At 44.3% G+C, this 4,203-nt stretch overlaps 1 long non-coding RNA gene across 1 annotated transcript; it reads left to right on the top strand.

The window, feature by feature from the left end:
- The first annotated feature begins 209 nt into the window (after nt 1-209).
- LOC140625523 (uncharacterized) lies at nt 210-2,788 on the top strand. Its single transcript, XR_012024856.1, has 3 exons — nt 210-755; nt 2,162-2,298; nt 2,521-2,788. It is a non-coding gene; the product is annotated as an uncharacterized lncRNA (long non-coding RNA).
- Nucleotides 2,789-4,203: the final 1,415 nt, after the last annotated feature.

The following is a 4,203-nucleotide window of genomic DNA, read 5'->3' as shown; positions in this document are numbered from 1 at the left end:
GGAGCGTAAAGCTCTCTCTCTATTTTTTAAAGTATCCTAGAGTCTCACCTCTGTGTAGGGCTGAGAAGCACTGTTTTTGTATGTCAAGGGTCTCTTGTAGCCAAAATGGAGGAAAAGCTGACAAAACAGAAGGAAGTAAATGGAGAAAGCAGCCCTGACATTGGGGGGGAAACAGGAAATGGGAACGAGAAAAGGTAAGAAAGCTTCATTTAGACTCCTTGGGAGATTCGGTCACGTGCAGGGCTCCAGCAGGAGTGAGGCCTGGGGTGGCAAGCCTTGTTTCCACCAGGCAAGGATCCTCTGGGCTGGGGCCTGGCACTGCTGAACCTCAGTCCATTGCTTTTTGACCTAGTGGGTTTTGTAGGGTGAACCAAGTTTGAATCAATGCCAGCTCTGGTGGAGTTGGGGGAAGTAGGTATTGGGAGGCAGGCGGGTCTACATTGGAGCTTGGGTTCATGGACGCCCAGAAAGATCTAGTCCCTCTTGTTCTGCCCTTGGAGCTGGGGTCACAGCCTGACCAGCTGGGTCAGGAAGATCCGAGGACCTGCAGGGTTGTGAGGAGGTGCCTAGGCAGGGAGGCAAATGTGGAAGCAGTCACGCGGAGCGAGGTCCTGTAGGTCTTGGCTCACACCAGCACTGCTGCCTGGACCAGCCTGGACCAGCCTGACCTGGCTGGGTCTCCCCGGCGAGCTCCACTGGGGACGGATGCACTAGAAGAACATCAGCAGGAATATGAAGCAGATGAGCACAAACAGGTAATGTGAAGCAAACCGAAAAGGTCTGCAAAAATGTAACTGCTAATAAGTTAACCAAATATTAGGATATAGTCTGAAGATAAAATGTGATTGATGAGTTCACATTGAAAGATCTTCTTTATAAACAGCATTTAAAATATATAAACATAATAGAAAGCTAAGTGATTTTGATTGAAAGGAAACAAATGTCTTGACTTTCCATTGGCTTCTGTTGAGATGGTTTTCCATTAAAGGTGCTGGCGGCCTCTTCACCCATTCCCATGATCTTCTCCTGGGGCCAACAGGGGACATTTGAGCCCTGATGGCCTGGGGTAAGACCTTCATGGCATAAAATAGAGCAGGTGGGGATGAAAGCTAGGGCTCCCTTCTCATTAGGATAGTACCCAGTCCAGACAGAGCCATGCCCAAGACACCTCAGTTATTTGATGAACTTAGTCTTCTCTTCTCTGCAAAAACGTCAAGCCTGGAGATGACCTTTAGCGTCCAGGAAAGGAAATTTGAGGAGATAGCATCCCCTGCTGGTAGATTTTATTATCACCAGAATTTGAGGTCTGAGCGTCAAAGGAAGGGTGGATGTGAGATGCTCAGCAGATGAAGCGTGGTTAGTGTGAAACCTTCTTGCAAAAGTGTGATTCCTTCCAACAGGTCCCCTGACAGCTCCAGAGCTTCACCTCGCCCTGCTTTCACATTTGGCCTGGTGCCTCGTTCATGTTTAGGCAGTCACCACCTCTTTTCTTTTCTCTAACCCAAGTACCAGGAAGAGTAAAGCCACGGGATGCCTTTGGATGCCAGTCTCCTGCTACCCCTAGCCTTTTGTTCTTTGAAGTAAAGATAAATGCCCTAATTTCTTATCCTTCAGTTGTAGATTATCTTTTTTTCCTCCAAATTCACTTTTCAGAGAATTTCCCTCCTTTCAAAAAAAGAGCTTTTCAACCCACATCGCAGAAATCTGCAGCCTAGCTCTAGAAAAACAAATCCCTTCTTATTCAAGGAGAGGGGAAAAAATCTAAATACAAATACACTGTAGTTCAGTTCTTGACATGCCCCAACACCACATCATGTCTTGGTTGGCCAAATTCTATGGAAAACCTCACCATTGTTTGGTTCATGGCCATGGCCAGCTTCATCCTCAAGACCTCCTCCCCTTTGGTTGACACTCCTTCTCCAGGGTGGGTGTTTCATGATGTCTCTTGGCTGCCTGAGACCCCCAGTGGTGGCTCCCACTCTCTCTTGTTCCTTTTGAGAGCTATCTGTTGTGCTCAGACTTTGTTCCTCCAATATCACTCTCCCTAGACTTAGAAACATTCCTCATGGTCCCAATCCCCTTTCTTATGCAATAGAAAAAAACTCACCATAAACAACATCCCAAAGGAAACAACCTGTTCGAAGTCCTCTTTTCTTTCCAGATAAAGTCACCTTCACGTAAGGAAAGGACATTAATAATGTAAATGCAAGTAAAGCAAGACCGTCACGGCACAGATCCTCCCACACGCTCACAGCGCACTTACGGGAGAGCAGCTGGAAGCTTTGGAAAGTTTGCTGGGTAGGTCAGCATCTCCAGAATGGTGTCCAAAGTCTCTTCCAGTATCGGGTATTTGCTGTTGTGAGTGGCCATGGGTCTCTGAACTTGTTCAGTTCTTCTTCTCTAAATAAAATAAAATAATAACAGTAATAATAGGTCCATGCATTTAGTATGGTTTAATTGCATCCATTTATAGAATATAATTCTTTTAAGTTTGTAATTTTCTCTTTTCTAAAAATACAGCAAATCAAAGGAACTGCGAATTACAGCATTTTGCCAGGATGCCAAGAAATCAGTAGCAACAGAGACTTATTGACCACATTCTGTGATTCTTGATCTGTTAATCAACTGAGACATGGCTTTACTCTTTAAAAGAGGCAGGGAGAGAAATACCTCAATTTCTAGCTATGTTCCATCTCTGTGTCATCGGGCCAGATGAGATTATACCAAAGTTACAGAAACAAGACCTGGAACGCTGGCTGATTACTAAGTCACCTGTGAAAAATTCAAATATTCAAGCAAATTTTACCCAGAGCATATCTTTGAAGTTTTTTTTTTGGGGGGGGGGAGGTTATGTTTTTGCTTGGCAGGAAAATTTAATTGAGTCATTTTAATCCTTTCTTCATTTTAATAGGAACATGTAGGCAGAGGCCAAAATTGCCAATCAAGAGTCTTTATCCACATGGGAAAATCCTAAGGACATTACTTATAAATGGTTTAGCAACATGTCAGATATTTGAAAGGCATGGGGTGGGAAATTTTGCTCCTCAAAAAACAAGAGCTTTTTCCTTCACTCCTTCGGAAACACCTAAATCATGGGTTCCTTCACTATCAACTCAGCAGCTGGGACTTACCTTACCGTTGCCCTATTAAGCAGCTATCACTAATCATATATCTGCAAGTACGGATGTCAACTAGGTCAGGATTCTCTCCTGGAAAGTCTCGTGTGGGGGATGGACATGGACCCAACTCCAGGTGGGGTGACCCTGTGTATTACCGTTCCACTTGTCAAGGTCATTCACTCGCTGACAGAAACTTCTTTCCTTACTAAGTGCATACTCACCATAAAAACCAGCTTTCACTTGGAGCGGTGCACTGCCACCCAAGGTTCGTGAAGAGGTTGGGGCATCTTATTGTCAACCGCACTACAGGGGATCCTCGTGAGAACGGGCAAATGCCCCCCACCCGTCATGGGTGAGCTTCCTGCTCTTGCCATTGCCACTCGGATGTTGGTGCTGCTGGCCCAGGTCTGCCTGTGGCTGAGGTAAAGGCTACAAATGCTCAGATTTCTCCAAACAAGACACAACACACTCTTAGGAAAACAAAACAGAGCAATAAGCTGCCTGACAAAGGCTCAACTCCAATATAAAAATGTGCATTTTTGAGGAGCATGTTGATACCAGGCCACAGGTGAAAGTTTAATTCAGATAATCGGTATGACGGTGAGAGGTAAATGCAGGGACTGGCAATAATCTTTGTCATTTTCCGAAGTCTCATCTTGATCGTCTCTGTCCTCATCACTGCTGTGAAGGAGGTTCAAGTGCCTGCCTTGTCCATTTCCTCATACACTGAACGGAACCATGACCACCAAATTATCACCCTGACTCAGAACATAACCTGTTTCTGAAAGGGCTAAGTCCTCAGTGATTTAACTCTTTCCAAGGAGTCAAGAAAACTCACAGGTAATTGTACCTGTGCTCTTCTCCAGTCTTTATGGTTTACATGCTGTCAGACAAAGTCATATTGAAATCTGAGTTTCCTCAGTCAAAAAAAAAAAAAACCCTCTAAATAAAAATGTACTATTTAGTTACTTGTCAGTGCTATTCCTTCCAAAAGAAGATTTCCTATAAACCTAGGATTTTCTTTTTTTAAATCCCAATTTTTGAAAGGAAAAATCTCTCATCCTTGACCTACTCAATTCAAGCC

The sequence above is a fragment of the Canis lupus genome, chromosome 36 (assembly GCF_048164855.1).
Source record: "Canis lupus baileyi chromosome 36, mCanLup2.hap1, whole genome shotgun sequence".
NCBI lineage: Eukaryota > Metazoa > Chordata > Mammalia > Carnivora > Canidae > Canis > Canis lupus.
The sequence above is the reverse complement of the archived record's forward strand: the minus strand, read 5'-3'. Positions and strand labels throughout refer to the sequence as shown.